This window comes from Callorhinus ursinus, unplaced genomic scaffold, assembly GCF_003265705.2.
Source record: "Callorhinus ursinus isolate GAN/ISIS: 27379988/994484 unplaced genomic scaffold, GSC_fseal_2.0 scaffold50, whole genome shotgun sequence".
Classification (NCBI taxonomy): Eukaryota; Metazoa; Chordata; class Mammalia; order Carnivora; family Otariidae; genus Callorhinus; species Callorhinus ursinus.
The window spans coordinates 2,142,604-2,154,972 of NW_027397112.1; the positions used below are offsets into that span (position 1 = coordinate 2,142,604).

General features: G+C 41.3%; 1 long non-coding RNA gene across 1 annotated transcript; it reads left to right on the forward strand.

Annotated features, from left to right (window-relative positions):
- The first annotated feature begins 1,197 nt into the window (after nt 1-1,197).
- LOC112837588 (uncharacterized) lies at nt 1,198-2,534 on the forward strand. The gene is made up of 2 exons (XR_003211773.2): nt 1,198-1,457; nt 2,237-2,534. It is a non-coding gene; the product is annotated as an uncharacterized lncRNA (long non-coding RNA).
- Nucleotides 2,535-12,369: the final 9,835 nt, after the last annotated feature.

Consider the following 12,369-nt stretch of genomic DNA (forward strand, 5'->3'; position numbering starts at 1 on the left):
ACACAAGAGCCATCCCCAAAGACGGTGCCTTCCTGAAGTCCAGAGCCACTCCCAAAAATAACCAAAAGAAAGAAAGACAATTCTCCCGAGACCTGGCAATAGCTCGTAGGACCCTATCTGCACCTGCAGTACAACCCACATTTCTGTCTGACCATATTTTGGGGACTCCCCAACTTGACAGTTGCCAAGCCAAGTTCTCAGGACACACAAGTGAGACAAACAGGAAGACCATAGCTATCTGTGGGAGAAAAAGGATCCGCAACAAATGGGTTCTGTAAAAGCAAATTCACCAGTCACATTCAAAGATCTAATTCTTACATATGTTTTTTTCCAGCCATCCTGAACTTAGAAAAGAAGAGAAAAGGTGAAATTTTATCTTCCTCTCTTGGACCAGGCACCACAGAGATCTGGGAGAGCTGACTTTAAAGGATTGTCACCCTCTGCCGGCTCCAGCCAGTTTTCCCAGGATCCCAGGCTGCAGGCTCTGGCCTCCGTAGAATGTCCCAGCAGATGTCATCCTGGTCACCCGAAACTGCAGAGGCGGAAAAACAATTTCCCTTTTACCCTTTCTAGTTAGTGCTTGGCGGAGACCCTCTTTTCTCCAGAGCACTTCATAAATGGATAAGCTTATCTAAGAGGTTCAGAGTTCTCCACGGTGGCCACAGTAATTTAAGATTAACTTTGTTTAGGTTAACTTACTTGCTCAGCCTGGACACTGAATTTTATTCACCTGAGGCCTCCTCCCACTGGACCCAGTCTGACCCTGGATCCAGTCCTTCTTGAATCTAGTCCGGTTTCTATGTTGGACACGGTCTGACCCCAAACCTAGTCCCGTTTGTACGACCCAGGGTGATGTCCGACCATTGGACGTGGGACCCAGTCTGATGTGGGACCCAATCTGAGGTGGAACCCAGTCTAACAGAAGACAGTTTGAGGTGGGAACGGGGTTGAGGTGGGACCCAGTCTGACGTCGACTCAGTCTGATGTGGGACCCAATCTGATGTCGGAACCAGTCTGAGGTGGGAACCGGTTTGAGGTGGGAACCGGTTTGAGGTGGGACCCAGTCTGACGTCGACTCAGTCTGATGTGGGACCCAATCTGATGTCGGAACCAGTCTGATGTGGGAACCGGTTTGAGGTGGGAACTGGTTTGAGGTGGGAACCGGTTTGAGGTGGGACCCAGTGTGGCATAGGACCCAGTCTGACGTGGGACTCAGTCTGACGTGAGACCTAGCAGACGTCTCCCCAGTCAGCCGTGGGATCCGGTCAGATGCAGCCCTTATGAGTCAGAATGGACCCAGTCCGATTCCAGCAGTTTCCAGGCGCAGTCTGGGGAGAGAAACGCTCAAGTGAAGCCTGAAAGCTCGTGAACGCAAAAACTGCGAAGCCGGGATCCTGAGAGGGACTCACACCACCTCGAGAGGCGGCGACGGAGCCTCGGGTTCAACAGTTGGACAGGTACTAGGCCTTGCTGCTCGGTCCTCCCGGGGAGGGTGTGTGTGTGTGTGTGTTTGGGGGGGCGTGTTTGTGGGGTCCTCTTTCAGCCCCTCTTCTGACCCCAGAACTGTTAACAGATAAACTGAGGTTTGTTAAAAATCCTAAGTGTTGATTTGAGCAGAATCGATTGGCATCGGGCAGCGTGCCGGTTGGTGCAGAAAGGGCTGTATGGAAGCGAAGATTTTGAGGCGGAAGGGAGAGGAGACAGGGCTGTGAGGCTAGGCAGAAGGCGGGTTGGTCATTGCAGGGGTGCCTCGGGGGATGGCAGGAGTGCATCGGGCGGTTCTCGCTGGACTGGTCAAGAGTCCTGTTCTGGGGGAGCATAACCAACTTCCTTTTGGGCCCGTTGTCTTGTTTTGAGCAGGCCCTGGCTCTTAACAGATGGGAAGGGCCATTTAGAAGCTATGCATATTCATTCATCTTGGGTGCTTGAAGAGTGGGCAGAAGACGTTTAGAGAGCGATTGCCGTATCATTTGTGAGAAATGTGACTGTTGCGTTTTCTACAGATGATTTATACTACCCTTCACCAGTAAATCAGGCTGTGGCCGTTGTGTGTTGGCCTGTCCACTTGTCTGCTTCTTTACCCTTTAAGAGGAGCGTATGTGATTTATGAAGATCCAGGAATTGTGTAACAGGTTGTTTGTAGATAAAATACTAAAGCCAGCGAGGCTCTGAGGTCATAACCCCTAGACAGTCAGGTGTCATTTAAATCAATTCAAATGTCTGTTGCTTTTTTCAGGACTGTTCCACATGATCTCCCATTCTCTCTACCATCTGTGCAGCTGGAAGCAAAAGGCTCCAAGATGGCAAGGCCATAGGACAGGAGGCATCCTGACCCATAAGCCGCTTGGGGGAGAGGTGCCCAAGGCCACCAGCAGTGGACTTTGCCTGTGTGACAGATATATCTTTGTTGGGCTAAGGCACGGATAGGCAGAGGTGGCTTATTTCAGAGGCTGGTATTAACTGTTCTAACACAGGTCTCAAAACTGTGAAGCTTTTTGTTGATGCAAATAAAGAGATACACATTTTAAACATTACTCATTTGCACAATTTAAAAATTTTACTCTTTCTACGGGGAGTATAGGGCCGAGACCCCATCCCCCCCTACCCTTTCCTTTTGAGATACTATTTGGTTTTTCGGATGGATCAAATCTAATTTGATACCAATTTTGTTAGATATAGTTCTCCCTGCAGAATACCATCATGGGAGCAGAGATTTGGGAATTGAAAAGTTAGGTTTGTTTTACAACAAAAAGCTAGCAATGAAGATTAGATAAATCTTCATGAGTACGTATTCTTTTTCCCTGCTGCATATTTTATGTGAGTGTATTTTAATGGGCAGTCTTAGACCATCCATCACCAAATAGCCAAAGAAAATAGAGAAATTCGGTTAATGGCATGGTGAGGTTTTTCCATGTTGTTCAATTCTGTATAAAGAAAACTATTTGGAACATTTACTGAATTTTTCAGGTTTCTGTCAAAATTTTGGAATAATATAGGAAGTGCTTTCATTGGTTTCTCAGGTAAGGTCTGAAAAAAAAATTAGGCCACAGAAGTAATTTAGGGTTTTTTCCCCCCCCTCTCTCCCCAGGAATAAACATTAGTGCATAAAACATACAAAGTCAGCCTTTGTTGTTATTGTTTGCCAGAGATTATCATTCTTCTTCTTCTTTTTTTTTTTTAAAGATTTTATTTGAGAGAGTGAGAAAGAGAGAGAGCACATGAGAGGGGGAGGGTCAGAGGGAGAAGCAGACTCCCTGCTGAGCAGGGAGCCCGATGCGGGACTCTATCCCGGGACTCCAGGATCAAGACCTGAGCTGAAGGCAGTCACTTAACCGACTGAGCCACCCAGGCGCCCAATTATCATTCTTCTCTCTAGGAAAATTGTCCCAGAATTTAACCCCCGTGGAGTGGTCGAAAATAAGAATTGAAATGCTGGAGAATTAGGACACTATGTAAATAATGGCATTCCAGTCTGCTCTTGTTGATGTGAACCTGTTGAGTTGAAGTCCAGGTCTTCTGTGGAATTGTATCTCACGTGGGTGCTTCTGTAGGTTATCTCTTTATCCTGAAATGCTTCCAGCTGTTACATTCTGTCTCAGTCATGGTGCACAGAGCTGGATTAACACCTGCAAGTGTCAGTAAAGATTTAGCGCACTCACTATCTCTGTATTATCCCATACCAGACTGGGCCTTGCAAGATGCTTGGGCAGAACTTGGGAAGGAATATATATTCTTTTAATGAATTAAGGAATAAATTACTACCTAACCATGTTTAGGCTTAGTAAGTTCTGTTTAATTGTGAGGGCAAATGAAAGAACCATAGAATACCCAAATTACTGGTGACCAAACGTGAAGTGCTGCCATGCGGAACTTGCTGATTGCATAACAGCTACTGACTAAACGTAAAGGTCATCTTCCCTTTTGCCATAACATTATGATCAAAAACACAAACCCATGCTTTTAAAAATAGCTCTTTTGGCACTGAGGGGGGACAGAAAAAAGAATAAGAAAGTAGAGTCAAAGTTTCACTGCTCTTCCTGCCAATATATACAAACCCACATCCAAAACACATCTCATTTACATGCCTGTTTATTTTGTTTTCATGGCTGTCTGGAAGCTGGGGCCTTTCTTTTTCTATAAACTGAGACAAAGAGATATAAAGATAAGCTCTGACCCTCTGTAGCTTCCCATGTCTTGGCCTTCCCATCTTCATCGGGGCAGATAGTCTCATCACTAAGGGACTTGGTATATGTGTAGGTGTATCTTTGGAAATTTCAAAAGCATAGTGTGAATTTTTTGTTTATAAATTTTGAATTGGTAGTTTTTGCTATAAGTGTTAAAAGTTCTTGGTTTTAGGAAGATTTGAAGTAGGTGGAAGGAACATAGAGACTAAATCATTTCATAGAAACAGACACTTTATAGAGATTTTAGAGTAGACTAGTAATTATTGGTAGGTTTTTGTTATTACTGTTGTTGTTAAGAAGCACTTATTCTGAGTCAGGGATTGCTGTATGTACTTTATACACATTTCATCCTAATAACAATTCTCTGAGGTAGGTACTATTATTATCCCCATTTTACAGATGAAGAACCTGAGGCTCAGAGAACTTAAGACACTTGTCTAAGGCCACACAGCATATAAATGGGAGAGCCTCATTTGAGTTTACCACTCACTCATTTCCCAGATTCCTGTCCTCATGAAACCCCCTCTTTGTAAACTGGTGTCATATCCTTCTTGGATATATAATGCATGCTCGATGAAAATCATTCTTTAATCAGGTTTATTTCACAGTGTTGAGCTACTGTCATCCCTTTAGACAACTATGCATTCCTCAGACCCTGCTGCACATTAGGCTGGGTCTTAGAAGTAGGGGATTTGGAGAAATTGAATCCTCCTAAAATCAGTTTCCTATTTGATGGCACACAGTTTTGTCCCCTTAAGTTACTGGTTTCTCTCTCACATTCTGCTGATTTTAAAGGGGTGCATTCACGTCCCATCCCATTTTATATCATGTCAGAGGCTTGTTTCTCTGTGCTCAATTGCTCCCTTTCTTTCTTAAATAAAAATGCTAGAGATTTGAGTAGAAGTTGAAAAGGTCTTATGGAGAATAACAACAAGGAGGCCCAGCACTGCACTGAGTGAGAAAAATACTCTGGTGAAAGATTTTATATTTTTCAAGAAGAATAAGAAATCCCCACATAAATCTCTGCAAACTTTGCCTTGAACACAAAGTAGAAAAGAGCTTTGAAAATGGGCTTCAAACCGGGCATAACCAACAACCTGTGCATGCAATGATTCATTCTGGAATTGTTCTGCTGAAATGTAAACTCAGCGGCGAAATGGATGCTGCATGCTTTGGGGTTCTTAGCCAGATCCCACTGGCCATTGGGAAGAAGGAGGCCACAAAGTGATACTACTTTGTTGTAAAATAAACAGTTCCCCAAGGTCTTCCAAATAAAACGGGCTCTTTATTTTCTGTGCCCACAACTCCCCACGTTCATGGCACATCCTCTCATTCAAGTAAACAACACCGTTCTTCCTTTGTGTTGCTCTTAAAATAGATTGGTCCAAACTGTCTGAACCCTTATGAGCTGATAACTACTGATCTATCTAGTGTCGTCCTTTGCAGTTTTCTCCTTTGAACTACATGATCCCTTTGTATTTTCATTTTTCTCCAGTTCTTCATAGACGCCTGTGCTTTTGTCTCTGCACTCCCTGTTCTATCCTTCTGAAATCGGTGGTCTGTAATATGCTTCGACCTCATTCTGTACACAGCTATGTCCCCTCATCGCCACCTAACCCTGGGAAGCTTTTCCCTGGATCAGGTGTCCTTAACTACTACGTTTTTCTTCTCAACAGGTTTATCCTAGGACTGTGGCCACCATTAGTGTGCGAACATTTAATTGGTCAAGTCAGGACACTCTTTAGAAAGAGGGAGCTATTAATAAGTATGCTGAGACAACACACGTATATCAGGACTGCCCCGGGGGAATCTGGTCTGTCTTGTCAACTATTTTGGGATTTTTTTTGTTGGATTGATTATTCCCCCTCTCCCTAATTATAACTTACAGAAAAAGAAGAACCTCATTTGTATGTTGTTTTCTACTTATTTCCTAATTTGCACTATCTCATTGCTTAATGCATAATTGGAGATCAAATATAATAACTATTGTATATAACAGCAAATATATGTATAAATATATAAAAGTACATACATACAAAATAGAAAAATAATGTATTTATAAACATGTGTGTGATAGGATACAAAATAATGTGTCTATGCCAACTGTCTGTCAGGCAGAGAGCTACTACCATAAACTGAAATACTGATTTTTATAATTCTCCTCTTACACTGAGGCATAAAGAAGTCAAGTGAAGAGCTAAGATTCAGTTTCCAGTCAGATGCTAAACCATGCATTTCAACTGTGCTCTTTCCAAGAGTCATGTTAACACATTCCCTTTGTTTTGTCCTTTCAACTCTCCACTGGGCCCAGTAGCCAGTGAATCATTATTTATGTGACTTATAATTATTCTAAATAGCGAGAAGAGTAGAGAACAAAACCAAAATAAAATATTTGTTTTTGGTAAGTTTAGGGGAGATGCTGAAGAAAAAAGAAAAAAAAAATAGACTAGTTGTGTTTGAATGAAAATGTGTTTCTGGCCAGGAATTGGTGATCAGGATCAAGCCATTTGAAATTCTTCTATTAGAGTTTGGACAAACACACATGCATCATCTAACACTAACACCATCGATACGACTTTTATTTCTGTTTCCAGCTGAGAGAGTCATTACTATGATCTGTGGGATATTCTATACACGAGCTGATATTTCTCTCCCTTCTCAGTCTCTAAGGTAGGATAAAAGTTCACATAGAACTTTAAGAAATCTAAACGGCGGCATTTCTGTCAAATAACTTTTGCCTTTTGTAGCTTCTGACTCTAGCTGCTTTCAACATAAAGGGATGCTGTTCTGCTTTATCTTTCTAGTTTGTTTTGAATGGTGTTTGTGCTCTGTTCTTAAGACAAAATACATACCTGAGCCTGTCTTACTTTCTTTATTACTGTAGAATTATATGTATTTCATGCATTAGAACTTTTTTTTTCTTTTTTCGGTTTTCAGCTTTGTTACATATATTATGACTTCCCATTAAACCGCGTCATAACCTGATTGGTAGAGACTGTGGTTGTCTGGTGCCAAGAATAACCAAACATGGCTCAGAATATCAATCTGGTTTAATCCCAGGGCAAACTACATTGGAAACCGAATACACCAAAATCATAGCTCTTTTAGTCCCAGGGAACAGGAGAGGGTTATGGGGGGTGGTGGTGGGCTGACTCCCCACAGGGTCTCTTAAGTAAGAATTTGCCTATGGAGATAGTATTTAGAGGGCAGTCTTGGTCATTCAACATTAGTGTTTCACAGCTTCTAAGCAATTTGCTCAATAAACTGAGCAGAGTGCAGGGAAAGTAGGAGATCTCAGCAGGAGCCCATATACCATGTAGTTTTGCTGAAGAACTGAATGGAATAGAAAATATTAAATAATTTGCAGAGTTGAGAAATTCCATGGTATCTCCCAAGGATGGGAACATACTTTAGAGTTCAGATTACTTTTAAAGATTCTACTATAAGTGCTATTGAGGTATTTTAATTATAGAGACTTCATTGCCATTTTGGGATAAAAGACTTGATTTTAAGTTATTGGAAGTTTGTATACTAGAGTTTTACCTACTTTCCAAGACAGCAAGTTTTTATTTTGCTACAATTTAAGTCTAATCTCTTTTGATGTATATAAAAACTTTGGTGTATATATCATCTTAAGTGGTTTTTTGCTTGTTTTGCTTTTTGTCGAAGGTAGAAAATTCTGGACTTTATTAAGATTAGCAAATTAAGCTACCTTAAAACATAAAGTGGAAGCCCTTGGATATTCCATTTGGTGCTCTGGTTTTGTGAACCTTCTCTCAGTTTCTTTGTACAAAGTTACTCAATTCTCCAGGCAAAGTTTTCCAATTATTATTACTATTTTTAGTACTTGTAGTTCCTAGAAGTCCAAGATATCCACAGAAGTTCAGACATATTTAGATGTTGGTCAGAATAAAATAGTTATACTCCATGTAAGTGCATTATTGTTCACCTAAAGCAACTAACATGAAAATTGTCTGTAAACAAAACAAAATAAAAATGAAAACAAAAAGATGGCAGTTATTAAGACTGATTATGTGTCAGAAACTCTTTGGAGAGCTGTGGATACATGGATGAATAAAGTATAATTCCTGAGCTTCAGCAATTCACAAAGGCAACAAATCACAAAGTGGAGAGGCAAAGATAAACAAAGAACTATAATTCAATGCAGTATCCTCTACAAATGAGACATGTGCAAAATTCTGTTAGCACACAGGTGGAGAAATGGATTTTTCTGAGGATGTTGGGGGAGAGTTTCAGAAGAAAGTTAAGGATGAGTTGATTTCCCAGGTAGACAGATGAGGCAGGTCACTCCTGAGAGTGGGAAAAAGCCCCCTGGACATGTTGGAAAGAATGGGAAGTCGTCCATGGACAATAAACTGAGCAGAGTGCAGGGAAAGTAGGAGATCTCAGCAGGAGCCTATATACCAGAGGACTTACATAGGGTGCAGAGGAGTTTAAACTTTGAGTGACCCTACCAGACGCCTGACCTGAGAACCAGGCCACCTGTGTGCAAGTCCTGATTCTGCCATTAGCAAGAAAGTATCACTTGAAGCAAGTTCTTTACCTTGCTTTGCTCCAAAATGAGGTGATTTCTACAGCACCAAAATTCTAATTTATAGATTGAGGCTACTGTTTCATCCAGAGAGATAGTGAATTAGAAAATGAGTTTTGTTTGCCTCCAAAACTAGAAATGCATTTAATTCCTATTCTAGTAGTCATGCTTTAGCTTATAAATAGAACTGAATTTATATGGTGTAATCAAGCAGGAGACTTGATATATAGGCTGACAATCTACAAATACCCTGAGCAAAATATTATAAATGAAGAATGGGAAATTGCATCCTCCAAAATTGGTAAGAGTAGAAATAATGGCCTGAGACAAAGGATAGTACTATTTTTTTAGACTAGACTTAAAAGTATTTCTAATCTTTGAGAGCATCTGGGCTGTATTGCAGACTCCCTAGAGGGTGTGGGAAAGGCTTCCCTGAGACGCCCAAGGCCAGGCAGGGGAGCTATTGAAATGTGGAAGAGGAAGGAGGAGTTGAAGTAAGAATAAGCAGGACGTGGCAATAATTTGCAAGCTGAAATGGAGGAACAGTGGGCTTCCAGAAGTTCAGACCTGAAACTGGTTTCCAGCTACCCACTGGCACCCAGCACTAGAGAATCACTCCCAGGAGCACAGGTCTCAGGATTCCTCACTGCTTTTTAGGAAGGTGCCATTAACAGAGCATTCACGTATATTTATCACCACTGTATTCAGGACATGTTCAGGAACGCTTTGAAAAAGAGAAAGGGAACTAATCCATCTTGACATATATTGAACACCTAACTACTTACTACAGGCTGTGCCATGTGCTGTAGCATATAGGATCTCATTTAAATCTTGGAGCAGCCTTTCATGTAAGTGTTAAGTAATTATTATAATCCCCCCATTTATGTAAAATGAGGAAACTGAAGCTCAAAAGGGATAAGTAAAGCTGCCCAAAGGAGCAGTCAAGTTTTGAACCTAGAACTCTTCACCCCAAAGGCCACTCCTTGCTGCAACATCCTAGGATGGTAATTGTCTGCCAATTCCCTACCAGGTTGGTTTCTCACTGGGGCATTGCTTATAATCTGGTAGAAGATTTTCCTTAATAAAAATGCTCCATTTGAATCTGTTCCTGCAGGTGGTAGAGAGACAGCCTGTAGTGGCTGACACATGACCAGTGGAAGGCTGTCCATTATTCTTTCTTTCTTCAGTTAAGGCTTTGAATTGGATCCAGCTGTTCTTTGTTGCAAAGGCCAAAAGACCTCAATATCCTGCTCTTTGTTTTCCTGGAAGTTATTGGCTATTGTTAGCCCATGAAGGCCAGGTTGGAACCCTTAAAGAACTAAAATGTTGATGGGTAGGTACTAGGGAGCAAGGTCTCAGAATAGCAGAGAATGATGGCATTTCAAGATCAAACCTCAGTTTTAGGTCTGGCTAAAGCCATGTGTTGACCCCAGTGGGGAATAGTCTGTAAATGGAACCGAACAAAAAAAGCCAACTGGATTCTTCTCATGCTGAGAATAAATAATAATGTAATAATTTTAATATTTCTCATCACTTACCCAGTCATTGTTTCATGCTAAATACTGTGCTTTTAAAAGCTGTTTCTAAGCACCTTCATCATCATTTTTAGCTATAACATTTACTGAGCACTTACTAGGTACCAGGCTCTTGTATTAAGCACTTCTAAGCTTTGCCATCCTGTAAGGTAAACACTGATATGTCTCTTATTTTTGAGGCATAGATATTAAGCCTTAAGTTAACTTTTCCAGTGTACCATAATTAGCTAATGACAAAAATAGGGAACTAGAATAGGAATGTTTACTGAGATTCTCAAAGGGCTAGAAATTGGTTGCAATAAGACTAAAAGGGACTGGAAAAGAGCAGAATTATTGAGAGGACTGAGAAATCTGCCAACTTCCTATACCACGCGAGCATTACCCCACTGCCTCTTGTAGCAACTGTTGGAGAGAACAGTTTTTATCTCCTGGTTTTGCAGCCAGATGGGGCTGACCATTTGGATTGGCACAATCCTAAACATGTCTAGAAATGGAATTCCCAAATTTCTTACTAAATAGCAACTCCGGTGGAGATGACCAAGCACAAGCTTGGTCAGGCAGTGCCTTTATGGATCAGCTTGGTCAGAATAAGAAACTCACTCACATCTGAACTTGGAACTCAAAAGGGATTTTCGTCCTCCAAATGTCAGATGTGATAGAGGGCTGTTGGTGAGTCACTCCGTTTTTCAAGGAATAGAGGCATAATTCCCAGCGGAATAATGAGCTTCAGCCCACTGGCGCCCAAGGAGCTAACACAGTGGGCAGATGTCCGAACTCTACTGGCCATGTCCCAGATGCAAACAATAGAACACAGGCCAACTTCTACTAAAGAGAGTATCTGAAGCCATGGTATTGCCTTGGCCCGCCAAAAATGCATTACAAGACCACGGTTGCCCACAATAGTCTCACTTCATAAAGAAGGAAAGGATTGGGGAGGGGAAGTAACGTGAGCTTATATTCTCTGATGGAGTTTGAGGAAAAGTGCTCAGAAATTTTGTGTCTTTGCCCTTTTGGATGATGGATTGCTTCAGTTTTATGAAATGCTGGGGCTAAATCCCTTCAAGGTTGGGACTACATGAATATTAATTGGTCCCGAATAAGAAGAGTGAGGCCTTGCTCATTGCCAGTCTGGGGCAGTCATCATCAGTGGTCTCTTCCAGACTCTTTGTTTTAGAGGAGATCTTTTTAGTGGGGCAAACTCAGAGTGTTCCATTTGGGAAGAAGACTTTTTAAAGCTTTCCATAGTTGTTAGTAATTCTGTTTGTTAAAAATTGCATCATGTGAAAGGACCATAATGACATTGGGTCGTCTAAGCAGATCCTATTTCATGTTCTCTAAAATGGATGCAGATTACAAAATTCAGGATAAGCACTTTTTTTACAGTTCCCAGAATTTTGTCTCTTTCTGTGTTTACGTTATGTAGTCTTTCATATATATCATTTTCCCTCAAGGTAAATACAACAGATACTGTTTTTCCTCTTTTACAAGCAAGATTAGCAATTAAATAACTTGCAAACGGGAGATCAGAATGATTGAGTGGCAGAACTGGACTTTAATCTGGGTCCCCTGATTCCAGGCCCTCTCTCTTTTCTACACAGGTCTCCTTGCTTTCTACTACTCATTCATTCCATTAATAGGTTCAGTCCCGGCTATGACATCTTCTCCATAAAGGGGGGAGAGTGGGGCCTAGACAAAATGATATTTGCGTAATTCCCCTGGAGCCAAGGAACAACTTTTGCTTTCTTGTATGTATTAACTTTGGGCACAAACCATTTGTCCTGGGGGAGTGGTTTACAGGGGAAACTTTAGCAGGGGAAGAAATTATTTCCTATGGTACGTATAGAGATGAGTTTTCTTCAATGAAAAGAACTCTGTCAATCACATTAAGACAATGAAAAATAGGAAATGCAGATGCATTTGGTTGTGTAGGATCAAAAACATAAAAACATTAAAAATCACATTAAATTACTTAAGGGAGGTTTTCTCAGAGCCACTGAATATCTATACACAGTTCCCTTGGGGCATAATTCTGAAAGCTAAGAAGACTTTTGCTAAATTAGAGGAAAATAAAACAACTCCCCCTCAACTTCCAGAAGGT